Source organism: Myotis myotis, unplaced genomic scaffold (assembly GCF_014108235.1).
Source record: "Myotis myotis isolate mMyoMyo1 unplaced genomic scaffold, mMyoMyo1.p scaffold_m19_p_22, whole genome shotgun sequence".
Taxonomy (NCBI): domain Eukaryota; kingdom Metazoa; phylum Chordata; class Mammalia; order Chiroptera; family Vespertilionidae; genus Myotis; species Myotis myotis.
Genome location: NW_023416327.1, coordinates 3,759,562 through 3,783,033, shown reverse-complemented (window position 1 = coordinate 3,783,033; position 23,472 = coordinate 3,759,562). Strand labels below are relative to the sequence as shown.

Here is a 23,472-nt window from a genome sequence, read left to right as displayed (position 1 = left end):
GTTCTTGATGTCCTAAGCCTGCAACTTAAAAAGAATCAAAGCATCACCTGGCTCAGAGGTGGCAAATTATTTCTGAGCTTAGTAATCTCCAAAATGTTGCTGGGAGGGTATGTTTCCATAGTCACATCAGTCCTGTATGTCAGAGAGCCAGGCAGGAAGAGGGAGGAGAAGGCGTCCGGATGACACCCAACGTGTTTTACCTGCAGTAACAGTCATGGGCTGGTGTTGGTAATACGGCAGGAGATACAACAGACTTCACTTAGCACCAGATTTACTTACCTTTGAAAACAGATACAAATGCATCACAGACTTAAATACAAAACATAAAACTATAAAACTGAGAAAAAAGTAGCATAGGACAAAATCTTCAAGTTTTTGTACTTGGCGCCAAAAGTGTGATCTACAAAGGAAAAATGTAATCTATTAGACCTTAACAAAATTAAAAACATGTGCTCTGTGAAAGTGGATGAAAAGACAAGGCACAAAGTAGGAAACTCAGATCTGGAATATATAAAGGAGTCTCAAAACTCATCATTAAAAAATACCTGTTGGAAAATGGGTAAGATACAACGAACAAACATTTTGCGGAATTGGACATACAGGTGGCAAATGAGCACGTAAAAAACTGTTCAGCCCTGGCCACGAAAAGTTTGCTGGGTTTGGGTTTGATTCCTGGTTGGGGCATGTGCAGGAGGCGGCCCCTGGATGTTTCACTCTCACAACCATGTTTCTCTCTCTTCCTCCCTCTACCTCCCTCTCTCTTTCTGAAATCAGTAAAAATTTTTAAATAAAACAAACAAAAATGGATACAGGATGGGTGATACAGCACACACAGAAACAGCAAAGATGAGGCCTCATGACTCCAGGCACATGCTCCTTCCCATACACCTGGCATTCATTCCGGATGGGTCAGGGAGGTGAGGCTGAAAGGTGTACACTCATGGAGGCCTTCCGCTGGTTGGACCTATGGCGCCCATTCTCCAGTGCAGCTTCATTCCGTCAGCCGGGTGACTCCCGACTCAGCAACCTCAGCAGTGAGGACAGGTAGGTCCTGGCACATAGACCTGGGCTCACTTCTCACGTACCTCAGACTTCTTACAGATCTTTCTAACAGATCCCCATGTCAGTATTGGAGAGGGTCTTCAAGCCAGGGAGGGTCAAAACCTCTGGCATCCCTGGAAAAAGCTGGAGTCAGGGCCACACAACTAGCAGGTCACCTGTCCGTTCAGTGACATTAACTAAGAGCTGCCAGGCATCTGGGCTTGGTCTGTGCAGTGACTGTCGATCTAAACTCGGGGATATGTATGAGAATGAGCGTCCAGCAAAATGAAAACGATCACTGCCCGGGGCCTAGGGAACTCTGCACGCCTGGGAATGGGCGGACGCCAGCTCCTGGATTGGCTCTTCTCATTCTAGGAGGAAGAGCATGTATGTCAGACACACCTTTTTATTGCTCGTCAGGGAGCTAGAGCATCATTCTGAAAACTTAGAATCTATTCCTAAAAATGACTAACTATGGAAATCAGAAGACAGTTTAAGGAATAATTGGGCGTCTTTATTGGGGTTAAAAACAACCATGTCCTCAATGACACCAGAAAAAGAAAGTCATAATCAAATGCTACACCAAGATGAAAAGAAAGCTGGGAGGGACAAGAAAGTGTTCGAGGAAATCACACGGCCAATAGCACATCTATAACTTCCAGTTTTTAGATGATGGAGTAAAGGAGGACTGCACTTCCCTCCTTAGGAATCCTCCTCCGGTACTCAGAGAATAGTTTGTGTAAGAGCATTACAATAATAAGAAAAGGAAGACAAATCCATTTTCAATGAAACTGGAAGACATCGGTGACCTTGAACCACAACATACGAGGAAAATAGAGGTCACACAGAAGTGCAGAAGGGAGAGGGAGGCTCCCCGTGCAGAACTCAGGCGGCGGCACGGCAGGGCATGAAGCCACTCAGCCGCAAAAGCAAGGCCCTTCTCGCGCTCTGCGCTGCGGGGACTCTGCACATCGCATTCCTCTCCCAGATCCTGCTGGGAGCGGGGCCAGAGGAAGCCAGAAGCTGGAAGAGAATTTCAAGGGCTGCAGCTCATCCCAGGGGTGGCAGTGGGTTCCAGAAACAGCTGATTCCCGTTTCCAGTTGTTTCTACATTCCCAGGACATCAGCCTCATCTGACCACCTCTGAAATATCAGTAACCACTGTCTGACGCTTATCCGCAGAGGTCTGCCTCCCACTCCACCAAGCTTCTAGACTGGAATAACTCCAAGCTGTCCCTTTATTCCTCCCGGACTAAGTAGTGGCTGCCTCCTGCAGTTACTGTCTCTAGGTGAGGTCAGTGGTCCTTTTTCCATTTTATATCCTCCAGAATCTGTTTAATCGAGTTCTTATAATAAATTCGCTCTGTTAAAATAACTGGTGGAATTCTGTTTGCCCACTGACCTAGAGTAATACAGTGTGAAGGGCAAAATCAGTAACTCCTGGGGGCTGGGTGATGGGCGGCCCTGACCTGAGTTTGAAGTGAGGCTTCCAGAAGCAGGGAGGGTGCTGCCGGATACACCATCACATAGCCAGTGATGGCGAACCTATGACACGCGTGTCAGAGGTGACACGTGAACTCATTTTTTTGGTTGATTTTTCTTTGTTAAATGGCATTTAAATATATAAAATAAATATCAAAAATATAAGTCTTTGTTTTACTATGGTTGCAAATATCAAAAAATTTCTATATGTGACACGGCACCAGAGTTAAGTTAGGGTTTTTCAAAATGCTGACACGCCGAGCTCAAAAGGTTCGCCATCACTGAGTCATAGGCCATGATTGGAAGTGGGAGGGAGGGAGGAGGCTCGGCCACAGGAACTGACTGCAGGGCTGAGGTCCCTGGTCCAGGCAGGCGGCACCAACAGAGACTCGCACGGTTCCATCACGGGGTTCGCCGCCTGGAGCGGGGCCCTGCCTGCCTCCAGCACACACCTCCATAGACAACTGGTCCAGGAAGAGCAGCAGTCCTGAACGCAGTCGGCAAGCTCTGCAATACAGCCCATTCCTATGTGAGACAACAACATAAAAGTAATAACCAAAACCCCAAGAAAATATTAGCAAATGGAGTCAAGCAGCAAACTAAATCAGATTTAGTTTTTAATTGATAGATGCTTCAGCACTAAAAACTAAAACTGTTACATTATTAAATGAAAAATAAAAGCCAAGAAACAGGTGGTGACTTTATTTTTTCAATAAACACAAAAGAGCTCATAAAATTTTGTATCTATTTAAGAATGTTTAATAAAATACAAATATTTCCTTAATTATTTTAAACATTACTTATCAGAAATCAATAGTAAAAAAATTCTGAAAATTTAAAGGCATTCTGACTAATGCCAGCAGCAAGAGAAGTGTGCTGTCTGTATTAGCTAAAGAAAATTGAACATAATTCCTAGGGTCTCCTACGAAAATTTAATTTTCTCTCGGCTGAAAAATACCATAGGCAAAGTGAAAAGGAAATGACAGATCAGGAGAGAATGTTTGCAACTCTCAGAACACAGAGTGGCCAGCTGGGCCCTGGGCCTGCTTTCACCTGGAGGGCACGCCATGCACCTGGTGAACCCACCCAGGTTCCACCAGCTCAGCAGAGCAGGAGCCGAAGAAAGGGCCAAGGTGGGAGCTAAGGAGGACCCTCTCTCTCCCCCTCCTCCCCCCCACCCTCCCCTAAGGGGCACCAAAGGGCTGCACATTCACTGCAGAGTTAGACTGAAACTAACACCGGCCCTACTACATTGAACCGTAAAGATACTACCAATCTCAAAAGTGGTTGTCAAGTAGCATAACTAAACCCATTCTTAATGTGACCACATAACCTGAATTCATCTAAACGGGATTTCAAAAAGCCTCCAGCCAAGAATTTGATTTACAATGGTCCTGGGCTGGTAGTGTCCCCAGAAATCTGGCAAAAGCAAACTCAAATCCTTCCTTCAGAAATGCAGCTTCATCCCATGTCCCAAGTATTTCCCTCAAAGCAAACAAACAAACAAAACCACAAAAAACAAAAACACAAGCAGAGAAAGAGACAGAGAGAGACAACAATGGCTAGAAAAAGTTCACCTACAAATACTTGAGATCAGTTTTCCTCAAAATGTGATCCCTAAACTAACAGCATCAGTGTCACCTTGAATGTGGAAATATACATTCCCAGAGTCCACTCCATACCCACTGAAACTGTAGCGGCAAGTCCAGCAAGCTGTGTTTTAACGCGTTCTCAGGTCATTCTGATGTATACCTACATTTAGAAACCATTGCTTTAAATATTAAATTTAAAAACCCAATATGTAGCATAAATATGTTAATGTTTCCTAAAGACGTGTGAAGACATAACAAAAGCACAATATTGAAAAAAACAAGCATAATTTTCAGGAGTGAAAAATAAAATTACTGGAATTTAAAATCCAATTGAACCATTCAGCAGCAGACCAGATGGACAGCTGAGGAAAGAACGAGTTGCCTGGAAGAGAGAACCAAATAAATGCTATAGAATGAAGTGCAGAGCGATAGAGAAGGGAAAGTATGAAAGTGAGTTTAAAAGATATGAAAGCTGCCCTAGCCGGGTATCTCAGTGGTTAGAGCGTTGGCCTGTAGACTGGAGATCTTGGGTTTGATTCTATCAGGGGCATGCATCCCAGTTTCAGGTTCCCAGGCTGGTTGGGGCACATGTGGGAGGCAACCAATCGATGTGTCTCTCTCACACACAAAAAAAGCTTATAATATTGAATTAGACTAAGGTTAGTAGAGTTGGAGAAATCTTATATTTGCATTGCTTTTAAGAAATGAATGTAAGAGAAAACTATCAAATTTCATTTAGGCTTAAAGAAAAATGTCTTGGCTCTTTCCTACAAAAGAATTCAAGACATTTATTTACTAGTAAATTGAAGAGTGTGAATTAGAAGTTGTTTATGGTAATCAATCCTTACAAATAAGCAGTACTTACACAAATAATCTATTATATGCAGATTTTATATATTTTAGAAAGTATATGGTTGAAAATTAATATTTATGATGAAAAAAATACAAAAACACTCAGAAAACCAAAAACAGAAAGCTATCTCCTGGACAGAATAAAGAAAATCTAACTTAAAACAACAGCCAATATCATACTTCCACAAATCACCCAAGGGGTCATCACTGAAGAATGATGACTGCTTCCCACAGATTATTTACTCTCGTGTAAGAGTAAAATAAGAAAATAGACTAAACAACTCTACCAGACTGATTTATAGAACCCATGAGAAGTTAAAATAAGTATAGTTGAATAGGTACATGAATTTTCTTCTTTGTCTTTGAGATTCTTTAATTTTACTATCTTGTACTTAGATGTAGGATTTTATTACCCATTCTGTGAACTCTTTCATTCTGTAATGTCGTTCATATTTCTCTTATTCTAGAAAATAGGATATTAAATTCTATTTAATAGTAGGCAGTCATTAAAAAAAAAGAAACCAAGTGGAAATAATGATTGAAACTATAATTGCTGACATAAAAAAAAAACTGGATGGAGGGTGTGAATCTCAGAGAGTATTCTCCGGGCGGGGGGGGGGGGAGGCTTCTTGATCAGATAAGATTAAGAAATCCTCCCATCAGGCACTAGGAAGTAATAAAGAGTCAACATGCTGATGATAGGAGTGCCAGAAGGAGAAGGAAAAACAGGGAAGGACACATGGGAGAACACTGATGATGACTGAGAATTCTCAAAACTTACGTAGACAAAGCAAATCACATACAGAGAACCAAAGTACATCAGACTTCTCGGCAGCATCTTTGGCATCACGAAGACAGTGGTGAGAATTTAAAGATATCCAAAGAGGAAAGCTAAGTGAGTCTGCATAAAACATAGGAAGAAATTTCTTTTTGCTTCTGAAGAAGAGGAAAAGAAGAGAAGAAAGGTGTAGAGAGAGAAGATAGTGGTGGATAACGCAAGACAGTCGGCTGGAGAGGATGCCCTAAGAGGCAGCCAGAAGAAATTTTCTGATTGGCAAAGTAGCCAAAGAATATTTAAAGACACAGTTTTCAAGATTAAACCTAAGGTGATTTACTTTGTTCTCCGGAAACTACTCTCCGAGGCCCAACCCCCCTCGCTTCAGAAACGTAAAATATACCACTCTCCTGAGTGCTTTCTGTGGGTGTGAGTGTGTGTAGACCTAACGCATGGAAGAGGTTGAACAGTCATATCTGGATTGGTGTGCGTGGATAAGACAGCCTCACTTGAAGAAGGAGTTTGGAGCCAGAGGTGACCGAAAGGATGTAAGTTCCCGAGAACTCTTAGAAATCTTGAGAGGAAAGAGAAAAGAACTTCCACAGATTTTTGAGCCAACCCTGTCTGGATAACCAGGGCCTGGGAGACTTCATTATAGCTGAAATCTGGTTTGTGTAGCCTTCCACTTCCAGAACAAAACTCTCCACAGTGGCTCCTGTGCCGTGGGATCTTTCTGTAGAAATCTCCTGACATTCTTTTCTCTAGTTCTAGTGCTTAGACCTTCCTCAGTTAACTGCCGTACACCCAGCTGTTCATCTTGATTAGCATGCCTCTATCCCCTTCCTTTTGTCAAAATCCAGCATTTCCCAAGGTCCCCAAGCATTTTCCCAAGGTTCCCCAAGCATTTCCCAAGGTCCCCAAGCCAAGGTCCCCAAGCATTTTCCCAAGGTCCCCAAGCATTTCCCAAGGTCTCCCCAGCATTTCCCATGGTCCCCAAGCATTTTCCCAAGGTTCCCCAAGCATTTCCCAAGGTCCCCAAGCATTTTCCCAAGGTCCCCAAGCATTTTCCCAAGGTCCCCAAGCATTTCCCAAGGTCTCCCCAGCATTTCCCAAGATCCCCAAGCATTTTCCCAAGGTTCCCCAAGCATTTCCCAAGGTCCCCAAGCATTTTCCCAAGGTTCCCCAAACATTTCCCAAGCATTTCCCAAGGTCCCCAAGCATTTTCCCAGGTTCCCCAAGCATTTCCCCAAGGTTCCCCAAGCATTTCCCACGGTCCCCAAGCATTTTCCCAAGGTTCCCCAAACATTTCCCAAGCATTTCCCAAGATCCCCAAGCATTTTCCCAAGGCCCCCAAGCATTTCCCAAGGTTCCCCAAGCATTGCCCAAGGTCCCCAAGCATTTTCCCAAGGTCCCCAAGCATTTCCCAAGGTCTCCCCAGCATTTCCCACGGTCCCCAAGCATTTCCCAAGGTTCCCCAAGCATTTCCCAAGGTCTCCCCAGCATTTCCCACGGTCCCCAAGCATTTCCCAAGGTCCCCAAGCATTTCCCAAGCATTTCCCAAGGTTCCCCAAGCATTTCCCAAGGTCTCCCCAGCATTTCCCACAGTCCCCAAGCATTTCCCAAGGTCCCCAAGCATTTCCCAAGCATTTCCCAAGGTTCCCCAAGCATTTCCCAAGGTCTCCCCAGCATTTCCCATGGTCCCCAAGCATTTCCCAAGGTCCCCAAGCATTTCCCAAGCATTTCCCAAGGTTCCCCAAGCCTTCACCATGGTCCCCAAGCATTTCCCAAGGTCCTCAAGGTTCCCCAAGCATTTTCCCAAGGTTTCCCAAGCATTTCCCAAGGTTCCCCAAGCATTTTTCCCAAGGTCCCCAAGCATTTCCCAAGGTTCCCCAAGCCTTCACCATGGTCCCCAAGCATTTCCCAAGCATTTCCCAAGGTTCCCCAAGCATTTTCCCAAGGTCCCCAAGCATTTCCCAAGCATTTTCCCAAGGTTTCCCAAGCATTTTCCTAAGGTTCCTCAAGCCTGGCTCTTCTCATTTCCTAGCTTGTCGTCTCATGAGGCCGCCTGAGAAGCCACTGCTCACACAGTTTCATGTTAAGTGCTAGTATACAGGAACTTCCCTGAACTCAGGTCTACAAATCCATCATGTGCATGGAAAAAGGGGTACTTTGGTATACTATTCACTTCATTTCAGACTTCTTAAACTTTTCTGTAATGCTTAGCAACTATTTTAGATCTTACAGGCCATATGGCCTCTGTCGCAGCTATTCAGTTCTGCCATCTCGTGTGGAAGCACCACAGCAATGTGTAAGCAGATAGCTGTGCTGTGCTCCAGCAACATTTATTTACAAAAGCAGGTGAGGAGAGGATTTGGCCCACACGCCTGAGTGTGCGCTAAGCAAGCACCTGCCAGTGATGACCAGTCTCCTGGGACGTGCAGCGTCGTGCAGGCCTGCAGAGCGCAGGGTCCGGGTCACCTGGGCCTGATCTTCCTGTGGATGTCCAGCCCCTGCCCCGTGTTCACAGGTCCCAAGGTTTCTCAGGATGACTCTGAGCTCAGACTTCGGCTTTTGTAGGGGCTGCCTCTGCTTTGCACCTGGCCTGCCCTGATGTATGCATATAAACTATTCACGGATTTATGCACCTACTAAGCTATTCACGCCACAGTTTGGGAAATAGAACAGTTCACCAGGGTTATCGTAACAAAGTACCACAGACTGGGTGACTTAGCAGAAATTATTTTTTCAAAATTCTGGAGTCTGGAAGTCTAACAAGATCAAGGTGTGGGCACGGTTGCTTTCTTCTGAGGCCTCTCTCCTTGGCTGGAAGGTGGTCACCTTCTCCCGCTGTTTCCACATGGTCTTCCTTCTGTACCTTGTGTACTAATCTCCTTTTCTCATAAGGATACCAGTCATATCGGACTAGACCCCCACACTAATGAGCCCATTTTAACTTAGCAGCATTAGAAAACTAAAAATATTATGTCACTGAACCAAAAATAAAAGCCAAATAACTTGTGGTGATTTTATTTTTTTCAATAGATACAAAATATTTAATAAAATTTTGTATCCATTTATTAAAAGTGTTTAATAAAATTAAAAAGTTTTCTTAAATATTTTAAACAGCGTTCATCAGAAATCAATAGTGACCGATCCTGAAAAGGTAAAGGCTTTCTACTAATGTCAGGAGCAAGACGAGTGCACTCCCTGTCTGTGCTATTCGGCACTGCTCTGGACAGTCTAGCTAATGAAATGAATCTAGAAAACAAAATGAAGAACGCACTGAAGGCCCTTTTGTTGTCACTGGAATGTTGACACAGCACACACAGCAGTTTCTACTCATCTATCCACAGGAACCTCATTCCTGGGAGGCTTTTTGTGAACTGAGGCTTCAGATAAGTAAGACGAGTGATCCCAGTCGGCTCTGAAGGTACATTTATAGCTTACTTTATTTTTTTAAAATATATTTGTATTGATTTCAGAGAAGAAGGGAGAGGGAGAGAGATAGAAGCATCAATAATGAGAGAGAATCATTGATCGTCTGCCTCCTGCACGCCCCACATTCGGGATCAAACCCACAACCCAGACATGTGCACTGACCAGGAATTGAACCCTGACCTCGGAGTTCATAGGTCGACGTTCAACCACTGAGCCACGCTGGCTGGGCTATAGTTTACTTTACATATTCAAAGCATTTTAACATAGAGTTGCATTTTTCAATTATGTAAGGATTAGATGTTCAAATAAGACATTTACAATCTACAGGAAGAAGGGAAAATCTCCCAGTCACACCAGACTGCTTAGCCACTATTAACATTCCGGTTTTTACTGCAAGAACTTTAACACTTCTCAACACAGTGGTGACTACAACACATATACATCGTCGTTTCTTGCAAAGAATATTTTTATGTCTACAAAGATAATTAACTGGGTTACTGGGTTTATTTCCACTTTATAGTTTGGAGTTACATCTCACCAAGTACAAGGAATTTATCAGTACCTTGTGCCATTAAGAGATGGCCCACCATTCTCACATGGCTATTTGTCTGATGGATAAAAAGCAAAAATTAAAACAACAGTAGTTACAGTTAGCACTCACTAATAACTTATCCAAGAGTCACTATATTTTAAATCAGCTAATGGAGAATTAAGCATTACCAAGGCCTGTTTTGAGACTTAAGAATTATCAGCTTCCTGATAGTTAACTTTTGGGTTGAAAAGGTTTTTCAAAGGAAATGTGTGCATTTGATGAATGCTAATTACCTAGTTCCAAATTCTTTAGCCAATCCATTTCAGCTGTTATCAAATTATTTTCTAAAGGTCTGAAACAGCTGTCAACATTCTGAGGGGGAAGCTCTTCAATCAATGAATTGACAGAAATGCAATACTTAGATTTTTCTGAGCAGAAGGCAAGAAAACATAACATACATCTATTTAGTGATGTAGCCAGCAGTGAAAGGCAATGTTTGATATTGCTATTGTTTTAAAGTGTTGAAAATTTTCACGCTTGTGGGCATGGAGAAGACATCATCAGAGCACTCTACTGGCGGGGAGGCCACAAAGTCAAATGGGACGTTCCAGTGTCCTAAGGATACAAGCAGTGCAATCTTATTTCCCATCAATAAGGATGCTTCGAGTGGTGTGTAGCAACATTGTAAATCATATTTTAATTAAAATTTTAGTACTTGATGTCATTTGTTTATTGTCTCAATAAAACATTTTTAACAGATGACATCTGGACATTTTGCTTAATTTCTCTCGTTTTTTTCTCTATAAAATTCTTTAGTAAATCTAATTATTGAGAAAGGCATCAAACTGACAGTTCTGGAAAATGAAGCCTTTTATTCAGTCTATAATCCATGTGTTCAGAAAAGAACTGCCTTCACACTACTATTAGCCTCAATTTCACACGAGAGAGACAAGGTCTTAAGAGAGGGCTTAGGTCACTTTTTAAAAAAATATGTTTTCATTGAATTTTTAGAGAGAGAAGAAGGGAGAGAAAGAAAGAAAGAGAGAAAGATCAAAGTGAGAGAGAAACATCAATGGGTTGCCTTCCATACGTGCCCTGACTGGGAATCAAACTCACAACCTAGGTATGTGCCTTGACCGGAAATGCACCTTTTGGTGCATGGAACAGTGCTCCAACTAAGCCACACCGGCCAAGGCTCAAGTCACTTTTAACCTTAATCTAGCATTTGCTTCTGTGCTACGGTTGCAGCCTAAAGTGTAAAGATATGCAACTCTTATAGTAGTGCTTAGATTGAACCCACTATGTCTTACCATCTGAAAGTGGCCCAAAAATGATGTTTGAACTACCTGACCTACTTAAATGTTAGACAATATGCCTGAATTGTAAAGTGAAAAATGAATGCTCATTCAGAAATCATGAGCTCCATCTTAGAGTATAAAAATGAGCAGTCATATTCTGAATAGCATGTTTATTGCCATGAGGGAAAGAAGGAATAGAGCAGAGATTCCCATGCTCATTAGAATCACCTGGGGAGTGTTTAGAACTGCCAAAGCCCAGGTCATTCAATACCCCTGACCACTTAACCAGAATTTCTGGGCATGGGAGCAGACATCAGTGCTTTTTCAACATGTGGCCAATATTAAAAACCTTTGGCATAAGCCTGGTACTGGCACAAGAATAGGAATTTAGATCAATGGAACAGAACAGAGGCCTCAGATATCAATGGTCAATTAATATTTGATAAAGGAGGCAAGAGCACACAATGGAGTAAAGACAGTCTCTTCAATAAATGGTGTTGGGAAAATTGGACAGATACATGTAAAAAATAAAACTAGACCACTAACTTACACCATACACAAGAATAAATTCAAAATGCATAAAATACTTAAACGTAAGTCGTGAAACCATAGAAATCCTAGAAGAACTATAGGCAGCAAAATCTCAGACAACTCAGGTAGTAGTATTTTCACTGATACATTTCCTAGGGCAAGAGAAACAAAGGAAAAAATAAACAAATGGGACTACATCAAACTAAAAAGCTTTTACAAAGCAAAAGAAACAATCAGTAAAATTAAAAGGGAGAACATATTCTCCAAAGATACATCTGATAAGGGGTTAATATTCAAAATATATAAAGAACATATACACTCAATGGAAGACAAACAACCCAATTAAAAAATGGGTAAATGACCTGAATAGACACATCTCCAAAGAGGACATACAGATTGCCAATAGACAGATGAAAAAATGCTCAACATCAATAATCATCAAAAAGATGCAAATTAAAACTACCATGAGGCATCACCTCACATCTGCCAGAATGGCTACCATCAGTAAATCAACAAACAACAAGTGCTGACAAGGATGTAGAGAAAAGGAAACCCTAGTACACTACTGGTGGGAATGCAGACTGTTGCAGCCATTATGGAAAACAGTATGGAGTTTCCTCAAAAAAATAAAAATGGAACTGCCTTTTGACCTGGTGATCCCACTTCTGGGAATATATCTGTAGAATCCCCAAAAAGCAACTAAGAAGAATGTATGCACCCCTATGTTCATAGCAGCATTATTTACAATAGCTAAGATCTGGAAACAGCCCAAGTGCCCTTTGGTAGATCAGTGGATAAAAAAGCTGTAGTACATTTACATAATGGAATAATATGTGGCTGTAAAAAAAAGAAACATCTCTTACCTTTTGCAACAGCATGGATGGAACTAGAGATTATTATACTAAACAAAATAAGCCAGTCAGAGAAAGACAAATATCACATGATTTTAATTATATGTAGAATCTACAAAATAAACTGATGAACAAAATAGGTCCAGAGACATGGATGCATGGAACAGACTGACAGATCTCAGAGGGAAGAAGGGTGGGTGGGAAGAGATTAACCAAAGAACATACAGTATATGCATACTAGAGGCCCGGTGCACAAAAATTTGTGCACTGGGGGGGGCGGGGCGGGTCCCTCAGCCTGGCCTGCACCCATTTGCAGCCCAGGACCCCTTGGGGGATGTCCACCTGTTGACTTAGGCCCACTCCCCGGGGGATCAGGCCTAAGCTTGCAGTCAGACATCCTTCTGGCAGCCAGGGAGCCCTTGGAGGATGTCCAACTAAAGGCTTAGGCCCCCAAGGGATTGGACCTAAACCATTAGTTGGACATTCTTAGTGCTGCCACGGAGGTGGGAGAGGCTCCTGCCACCACCTCTGCACTGGCCAGCCATGAGCCAGCTTCTAGCTGAGTGGCACTCCCCATATGGAAGTGCACTGACCACCAGGGGGTAGCTCCTGCATTGAGCGTCTGCCCCCTGGTGGCCAGTGCACATCATACCAACCGGCCATTCTGCCGTTCAGTCAATTTGCATATTAGCCTTTTATTATTATTATACAGAATGTCCCTATTTCCCCCCTTTTGTCCCCTCTACCCAACTCTTGCCCCCCACTTCTCTCTGGCCATCACCATACTGTTGTCTGTGTCCATGGGTTGTGAATATATTTTCTTTGGCTAATCCATTCTTTAAATTCACTTCTTTAAATTTTTATTTTCAGATAAGTGCTTATAACTGCATTATTATATATTTTCTATTATATGATTTAGAATTAAGATATTTTTAAATTGAACCCTTGTAAATTTTAGCACAATTTAATAAATTATGCTAGAAGCAATTAGGAGATTTTTCATGTAATGCAGATACATTTCAATTAATATTTTATTAATTTTTAATTTTTTAATATTTTAATTTGAAATAATCTCATACATGTAAAAAAAACATAAAATACTACAGCATATTATATGTATTCTTCACCCAATTTCTTAAGTGTTAATAATTTAAACATAACCATTATACAACTAGCAAAATTTGGAATATATTTTTCTTATAATCTCTTTAATGTTACTTAATCCATTTACTTTGTTTTTGTTAATCTTCACCCAAGGATATTTTTCCATTGAATTTTAGAGAGTGAAGGGAAAGGGAGAGACACATTGATTGGTTGCCTCCTGCACATGCTCTGATAGGAACTGGGATCAAGCCAGCAAATGAGGTACATGCCCTTGACTGGAATCGAACCTGGGACCCTTCAGTCCACAGGCTAATGCTCTATCCACTGAGCAAAACAGGCTGCAGCTTAATTCATTTACTTTTAAGCTATATGTGTCTTTATATTTAAAGTGGGTTTTGTTTTTTGTTTTGTTTGTTTGTTTGTTTTTTAAATTAAATCTTTATTGTTCAGATAATTACAGTTGTTCCTCTTTTTTTCCCCCCATAGCTCCCCTCCACCCGATTCCAACCCCACCCTCTGCCCTTACCACCACCGCCCCCATGTCCTCATCCATAGGTGTACGATTTTTGTCCAGTCTCTTCCCGCACCCCCACACTCCTTTCCCCCCGAGAATAGTCAGTCCACTCCCTTTCTATGCCCCTGATTCTATTATATTCACCAGTTTATTCTGTTCATCAGATTATTTATTCACTTGATTTTTAGATTCACTTGTTGATAGATGTGTATTTGTTGTTCATAATTTGTATCTTTACCTTTTTCTTCTTCTTCCTCTTCTTAAAGGACACCTTTCAGCATTTCATATAATACTGGTTTGGTGGTGATGAACTCCTTTAGCTTTTTCTTATCTGTGAAGCTCTTTATCTGACCTTCAATTCTGAATAATAGCTTTGCTGGGTAAAGTAATCTTGGTTGTAGGTTCTTGCTATTCATCACTTTGAATATTTCTTGCCACTCCCTTCTGGCCTGCATAGTTTCTGTTGAGAAATCAGCTGACAGTCATATGGGTACTCCCTTGTAGGTAACTGACTGTTTTTCTCTTGCTGCTTTTAAGATTCTCTCTGTGTCTTTTGCTCTTGGCATTTTAATTATGATGTGTCTTGGTGTGGTCCTCTTTGGATTCCTTTAGTTTGGGGTTCTCTGAGCTTCTGGACTTGTAAGTCTATTTCTTTCACAAGGTAGGGGAAGTTTTCTGTCATTATTTCTTCAAATAGGTTTTCAATATCTTGCTCTCTCTCTTCTTCTGGCACCCCCATAATTCGGATATTGGTATGCTTGAAGTTGTCCCAGAGGCTCCTTACACTATCTTCATATTTTTGGATTCTTTTTTCTTTTTGTTTTTCCAGTTGGTTGTGTTTTGCTTCTTCATATTTCAAATCTTTGACTTGATTCTTGCAATCCTCTAGTCTGCTGTTGGAACTCTGTATAATATTCTTTATTTCAGTCAGTGTATGCTTAATTTCTAGTTGGTCCTTTTTCATAACCTCGAGGGTCTCACTAGATTTCTTGAGGGTCTCACTAAATTTATCGGGGGTCTCACTAGACTTATTGAGGGTCTTACTAAATTTATCGGTGGTTTCTAGAAAATTCTTGAAAAACCTTATAAGTGTGGTTTTGAACTCTATATCCAGTAGTTTGCTTTCCTCCATTTCTGTCATTTGTGACCTGTTTGTTTGTCTCCGCATTTTTTATGCTTCCCTGTGTTGATAGAGTGGCTTTCTGTGTTAGGTGTCCTATAGGGCCCAGTGGCTCAGCCTCCCCAATTACCTGAGGTGGACACTCTTAGTGCTCCCCTTCATGGGCTTTGTGCACAGCATTGTTGTAGGTAAGCCTTGATTGTTGTAGGATCACTGGGAGGAATTGACCTCTGGGCCAATTGGCTGTGAGAATCAGTTGTGTCTACAGTGGGAGAACTTCTGTGCTGGAGACACCCTTCTGGGGCAAGACTTGCATCAGTGGGGCTTTGGTGCTCACTGAGTCTGCCCCCTGAGTGTGTCCCTTATGGATCTGAGGAGTTGTAATCTGGATGGTCCCACTCTGACCACTGGGTACACTGGCTCTTGGATCTCTAAGGAGGTGCTAATTTAGCCTCTGCCTGAGGCTACCTGGGAGGAGCTATGGAGAGATCTGCAGATTCCTCTTCTTTGTTTGGGGTTTGGAGGTGCCCAGATGAGGCACAGCTGTGAAGCAATGCAAGCTGCTGTGGGGCCTTGGACCTTCTTTTGGAAGTTCTGGGTCTCTCTGACCCAGCTGCAGTTTGTTAGGTAATTTTTAGATTGCAAAGGGCCAGGCCTTTCATATGCAAAAGCCTCTGTGCACAGCTTGGATGCGGCGGGGTCTCAGGGAATCAACAGGGTGGAGCAAACAGCTATGGCTGCTCCTCAGTCCTACCCTAAGAGGCCCCATGTCTAAGTGTCCCAGTAATCACCGCAAGCACCTCTGAGAGAAAGCCACCCTCGAGTTCCGACCGATGCCAGACAGTCCAGTTTCTCCCCGTATGAGTCTGGGTCCCCCGAGACTCACCCGGAACTGGAGTTCAGAGGAGTTGGGATCTTGAGACTCCCTCCTGATTGAAAAAGACAACCGTGTCCTCAGTCGCCAGCCCTTTCCACGTGCGCCTCTGTACCTCTGCACTTTACTTCCACACCGCACCTCCTCTGAGTCTCAGTGTGCTTTTCTCTTTCCTGCTAGTTGTAGAATTTCCACTCAGCCAGCCTTCCTTGGTTCTGGATGATGTCTGTTTTGTCTTTTAGTTGTATTTTTTAAGTAGCTGTGCGAGGCAGCAATTTCTGGTGTTTACCTATGCTGCCATCTTGGTTTCTCACGGGTTTTGTTTTTGATTCACCCTCATAATCTGTCTTTTAATTGGTGCATTTATGCCACTGACTTTCAGAGTGCTTACTGATAGAGTTACTGCCATATCAGGTGGCTTCTGGGGCTTCTGGGGCCAGCCAGCTGCCCGGGATCAGATCTGGTCACAGGCGGCAGGCAGGTGGCTTCTGGGGCTTTCGGGGCTTCTGAGGTTGCACACAGGTGCTGGCCTGCGGCTTGGGACCAGATCCGGTCACGGGCGGCAGGCAGGCAACTTCTGGGGTCGCACACGGGGGCCTGGATGGTGGCTCGTGCTGGCGGCTCATGCTGTCCCACCCTGCCTGCAGTATGCAAATTAGCCACCATCTTTGTTGGCAGTTAATTTGCATATTGCGCTGATTAGCCAATGGGAGGTGTAGAGAAGATATGGTCAATTACCATGTTTGTCTATTATTAGATAGGATATGCATAGCCCATGGATACAGACAATAGTGTGGTGAAGGCCTGTGCAGGGGGAAGGGGCTGGGTGGAGAGGGGAAAATGGGAGGGAAATGGGGGGCATTTGTAACACTATCAGCACTTTTTTAATCATTTCAATAACAATGAGAAGAAAAAAAGTAATTCGCGCCCCCCCAAAAAAGAACCTTTGACATAGAGTATAAACACAATATTAATGGCACCCCCAAAAGGTGTAGCTGCCTTACTTAAAATGGTTTTTATTTGTAAACACAACATTCTGCTCCTTGATATACTAACATGTTAATGGGAAAATGTCTTGCTTTGGGCAAAATCATCAGCCTTTCCCCCCCATTAATAATTATTGTGCACTTATTTTAAAATTGTTTAACTGTGCAAGGACAAGCGATTAAGAGATTTGCAGAAATATACAGAAAATATTTTTACTATTTTAAAATATAAAACAAAGAGGATTATTTCAAGAAATAATAAGCTACTGTTTATCTATAATAATAAAAGCATAATATGCTAATTAGACCGGACAGCTGAATGAACTTCCTGACATCATTCCAGACATCTTTCTGGACTAAGCCACCGTGGCAGGGGCCGAGGCAGAAGTGGTTAGAGGCAATCAGGCAGGCAGGTGAGTGGTTAGGGGCAATCAGGCAGCAGGCAAGTGGTTAGGGGTGATTAGGCAGGCAGGCAGAGACATTTAGGGGCAATGAGGCAGGCAGGTGAGTGGTTAGGGGAGATGAGGCAGGCAGGCAAGTAGTTAGGGGTGATCAGGCAGGCAGGCAGAGGCAGTTAGGGGTGATCGGGCAGGCAGGCAAGCGGTTAGGGGATCAGGCCGGCAGGCAGGTGAGCCGTTAGGAGCCAGCAGTCCCGGATTTTGAGAGGGATATCCCCTGAGGGGTCTCGGATTGCGAGAGGGTGCAGGCTGGGCTGAGGGACCCCCACCCCCTGCATGAATTTCGTGCACTGGGCCTCTAGTCTTTTAATAAAGGGCAAGTTCTCGAAAGATGGCAGAATAGGAAGCAGTAGGAATCTATCTCCCTGACTGGGCAACAATTGCACTGGCAGAATCTGTCTGATATAACAATTTTGTAACTAGAATCAATTGAAGGCTACCAACTCCCAGGGGAAGGCTTGGGTGGTAAATTGCACATAATTTCCATCAATTTCATGGTAACAACTACCCATGTCCCAACCCCGGGCCCACAACAGGCATCTGTGCACACGTTTCAGGAGCAGCTTGCACACAGCTGAGTGATCCAGGGTGATAATAAGGACCCTGCCTCCAAATATCAGGGACCTGTGCTCTGATCTCTGCTACTTCTGATCATAGAGGTGCAAACACAGAGTGTGACACAGAATCATCGCTGTTCTCCTTCCACTGTCATAAGCCTCTCCTGTTCAGGCTGAAATGTCATTTAGAGGGTTTAAAGGGCCAGTGTCTTTTTACAATTTCTTTTGTTTTTCTTCCCCTTCTCAGTTTCCTTCCCCCCCTGCCTTTAAAAGCCAGGCATTTAAGGTCTAGGACATTCAAAATCAAACACATACAGGAATTTAGGAAATCATCATGCATGCCCAGGGAAAGGCGCAGGTTCAAAAAAAAGACCCGAGAAGACCTTAAGTTTACACCTCTGGTTGATCCCCAGCGCAGAGATGGTCTACAACAATCAAAAATAATAAACAATAACAAACACAAAATTCAACAAGTAGAGGAAGAGGAAGAATCTGCTTTCCAAAGTTATCATTATTAGCTTCAAATGTCCAGTTTTCAACAACAACAAAAAATTTGTAACGCATACAATGAAAGAGAAAAGTATGGCCATAAATAAAAAATAAACCAAAAAAAGCTGTCCCTGAGAAAGACCACTTGGAGAAATACCTAAACAAATACTTTAAAAATGCCTGTTTTAAAGATGTTCAAAGAGCCCAGCCAGTGTTGCTCAGTGGTTGAGTGTCAACCTATGAACCAGGAGGTCACGGTTTGATTCCCAGTCAGGGCACATGCCTGAGTCGTGTGCTTGATCCCCAGTTTGGGGTGTGTGGGAGGCAGTCTATCAATGATTCTCTCTCATCATTGATGTTTTTTATCTCTCTCTCCCTCTCCCTTCCTCTCTGAAATCAATAAAAATCTATTTTTTTAAAAAAAAATATTCAAAGAATTGAAGGAAGATGTAGAAAGAATGAAGAAAACAATGTATAGCCCAACTGGCATGGCTCAGTGGTTGAGCATCAACCTATAAACCAGAAGGTCACAGTTCAATTCCCAGTCATGCCCAGATTTTAGGCTCGATACCCAGTGTGGGGTGTGCAGGAGGCAGCCAATCAATGATTCTCTCTCATCATTGATGTTTCTCTCTCTCTCTCTCTCTCTTTCTCTCTCTCATCTATCTATCTATCTATCTATCTATCTATCTATCTATCTTATTTCCTCTCTCTGAAATCAATAAAACATATTTTTAAAAAAGAAAATTATGTATAAGCAAAATGAAAATTACAAAGAGATAGAAAACCAAAAGAAAAAGGAAAAAATTTCTGGAACTGAAAAGTACAATAACTAAAATAAAAATGTCAGTAGCAGGATTTTAAGGCAGGGTTGAGCAGGCAGAAGAAAGAATCAGTAAACTTAAGATAGGGCAATTGAAAATATTGAGTCTGAGGGAAAAAATGTATATATATAAGAAGTGAACAGTCTAAGGAACCACAGGGACACCATAAATAGCTCAACATATGCATATGGGAGTCCTGGGAGGAGAAGGGAGGAGAGACAGAGAGATAATTTGAGGAAATAATGCCAGAACTTCACAAATTTGATAAAAGACATGATTATAAATATCCAAAAAGTTCAATGAACTCCAAGCAGAATAAACTCAAAGAAATTCAAACCAAGACACAGAGATAATCTTGAAAGCAGCAAGAGAAAAATGACTCTTCACAATGATCCTCAGCAGATTTCTCATCAGAAACTTTGAAGACAGAAGACAGTGGGCTGACATATTCAAAATACTTAGTGAAAAAACCATCCATCAAGAATCCTATGTTTGACCTGGCTGGTGTGGCTCAGTGGTTGAGTGTTGACCTTTGAACCAGGAGGTATAGTTCAATTCCTGGTCAGGGCACATGCCTGGGTTTTGGCCTCGATTCCCAGAGTGGGGCATGCAGAAGGCAGCCAATTCTCTCTCATCATTGATGTTTCTCTCTCCCTCTCCCTTCATCTCTGAAATCAATAAAATATGTATTCTTTTAAAGAATCTGGAGAACCAAGATGGCCATGTAGGTAAATGTCTATACTAGCCGTGGGCAAACTACGGTCCGCGGGCCGGATCCGGCCCGTTTGAAATGAATAAAACTAAAAAAAAAAAAAAAAAGACCGTACCCTTTTATGTAATGATGTTTACTTTGAATTTATATTAGTTCACACAAACACTCCATCCATGCTTTTGTTCCGGCCCTCCGATCCAGTTTAAGAACCCATTGTGGCCCTCGAGTCAAAAAGTTTGCCCACCCCTGGTCTATACTCACCACCTCCCACAACCACATCAAAATTACAACTAAAATACAGAACAATCATCATACAGAACTGCCTGAAAGTCCTACAACTTCCATTCAGAGAAGAAAAGAAGAAAGCACATTGAGACTGGTAGGAGGGGCAGGGGTGCAGAACAGGCTGGACTGGCACCCACCTGTATTGCTTTTATAATCAGGAGGGAGGTCATCTCTGCGAAGGCCATCCCTGAAGAGCAAGGGGTCCCAGCTCCCACACCAGACCCCCAGCTCTTTTCCCCACAGCTAGGAAAAGAAGTCCCCATAACTGCGGGCTGTGAAAACCAGTAGGGATGGGGGCTGAGTGATACAGATGCCACTGGAGAGCCAGCTGTTTCTCTTAAAGGACCAGCACAGGAACTGAACTTACAAGGTACTGCTTCCTCTGAACTCCAGTGCCAGGGCGAGGCTCTGGGGGGACACAGACATATACAAGGAGATACTGGATTGTCTGGCATTGGGGAAGGAATTAGGGGGCAGCTTTCTTCCAAAGGGAGGCACTCACAGGAGTCATTGTTCCTGTGCTGGGACCTTCCTGGTTGCAGGCTGACTGCCAGCCTTTTCTGTTTGCTCCACCCTGGTGATTCCCTGAGACCCTGCCCCATCCAATTTGTAACCCCACTCAACCTGTGTGCAACGGCTTTTGCATATGAATGGCCTGTCCTTGGTCAGGCTTCAGACTGATAAAATCTCTCAAACAAGCTGCAGCTGGGTCAGAAAGCCCCAAACCTTTTATTGATATAAAAGCCCCAAAACCCAGCACTAGCACCAGCCTACCTTGCTTCACAGCTGGGCCTTGCCTGGGCACTTCCAAACCCAATACAAATAGGAGGAATTTGCAGATCTCTCTGTAGCTCTTGCTGGGTGGCCTCAGGCAGTGGTGACTTTGCACCTCCCTAGAGACCCAAGAGCCAGTGCACCCAGTGGTCAGCATCAGACCATACCAGATTGCAACTCTATATATCTATCAGCAACACACTCCAGTGCACACCAAACCCCCACTGAAGCAAGTCCTACTCCATAGGGCTATCTCCTGCACAGCAGCTCTCTCACTGTAGTGCAGTTGGCTCTCACAGCAAATTAGTCTTGAGATCAATTACTCCCAGTGACACCAACAGTAATCAATTCTCAACTACAACAAGACTGTGCACACAGCCCACAAAGGGTGCACCTAGAGTGGCCAGCTCAGGTGATTGGGGAGGCTGAGGACTCCTACTACACAAGGCGACTCTACCAACTCCAGAAGACATAGCAGCACTACCCAATACTTAGAAACAAACACAGGGAAGTATCCAAAATGCAGAGACAAAGAAACATGTCACAAATGAAAGAAATGGAAGAAAGCAAACTACTGGATATAGAGTTCAAAACTACAGTTATAAGGTTACTCAAGAATCTCCATGAGACCTTTAAGGGACTTAGCAAAACTTTCAAGGAACTTAATGAGAATGCCAAGAAAATGGAAAAAGACCAGTCAGAAATTAAGCATACACTGACTGAAATAAAGAATACACAGGGATTCAACAATAGAATAGAGGATTCTGAGAATCAAATCAAGGATTTGAAATATGACAAAGCAAAAAACACCCAATCGGAAGAGCAAAAAGAAAAAAGAATCCAAAAATATGAAGATAGTGTAAGGAGCCTCTGGAACAACTTCAAGCATACCAACATTCACATTTTAGGTATGCCAGAAGGAGAAAAGAGAGAGAGCAAGATATTGAAACCCTATTTGAAGAAATAATGCCAGAAAACTTCTGTTACCTGGTGAAAGAAATGGACTTACAAGTCCAAGAAGCACAAAGAGTCCCAAACAAGGTGAACCCAAAGAGGCCCACACAAAGACACATTAAAATTAATGCCAAGGGCTAAAGACCAAGAGAATCTTAAAAGCAGCAAGAGAAAAACAGTTAGTTACCTTCAAGGGAGAACCCATACTGATTTCTCAACAGAAACTATGCAGGCCAGAAGGGAGTGGCAAGAAATATTCAAAGTGATGAATAGCAATGACCTATAACCAAGATTACTCTACCAGCAAAGCTATCATTTAGAATTGAAGGTCAGATAAAGAGCTTTCTGGACAAGAAGAAGACTAAAGGAGTTTATCACCTCCAAACCAGTATTACATCAAATGTGGAATTCTTTAGGGAGAGGAAGAAGAAGAAAAAGATAAAAAATATGAACAACAAAAAAGCAATAAATACATTATCAACAATTGAATCTAAAAATCAAAATAGATGAATAATAAATCTAATGAACAGAATAAACTGGTGAGTAAAATAGAATCAGAGGCATGGAAGTGGAACAGACTAAAGGTTCTTGGAGGGAAGGGGGTGGAGGGATGGGAAGAGATTAAATAAAGATCTTATATGTATATCTGCATTACCTATGGATATGGATAGTGGGGTGGCAAAGGCCTGGGGCAGGGCGGGAGCCAGGTGGAGGTGGGCAATGGGGAGAAATAAGAGGGACTCTCAACAATAAAGATTTTTTTTAAAAGCTCTAGCCAGTTTGGCTTAGTGGATAGAGCTTAGGCCTGCGGACTGAAGGGTCCCCGGTTCTATTCCGGTCAAGGGCACATATCCAGGTTGTGGGCCCAATCCCCAGTAGGGGGCATGCAGAAGGCAGCCAATCAATGATTCTCTCTCATCATTGATGTTTTTATCTCTCTCTCCCTCTCCTTTCCTCTTTGAAATCAATAAAAATATATATATTTTAAAAATATTTTTAAAAAAGGAATCCAATGTTCGGCAAGATCTTCAAAACTGAGAGAGAAATTAAGACATTCCTAGATAAACAAAAGCTGAGGGAGTTTGTCATGTCTTTTTAAATCTGTCCTGCAAGAAACGCTAAATGGAGTCCTACAGGTTGAAATGAAGGACACTAGACAGTAACTCAACGCTATAGGAAGAAATAAAGAGCTCAGTGAAGTTAAATACAGGGGCAATTGTAAAAGCTAGTACTAATGTAACTTCAGTTTGTAACAATGCTTTCTGTTTTCTACATGATTTAAGAGACTATACCTTAAAAATTATTAGTCTAAAAGCCAGTATCACCTTAACTTTGGTTCGTAACTCCACATTTTGTTTTCTGCATAATTTAAGAATCTAATGCAAAAATGATTAGTCTTTGTTTTTGGGACACAATGTATAAAAATTCA

The 23,472-nt window shown here is 42.5% G+C and overlaps 1 pseudogene; it reads left to right on the top strand.

Annotated features, from left to right (window-relative positions):
- Nucleotides 1-940: 940 nt before the first annotated feature.
- Nucleotides 941-23,472, top strand: part of LOC118679021 — a 34,647-nt pseudogene continuing 12,115 nt past the window's right edge.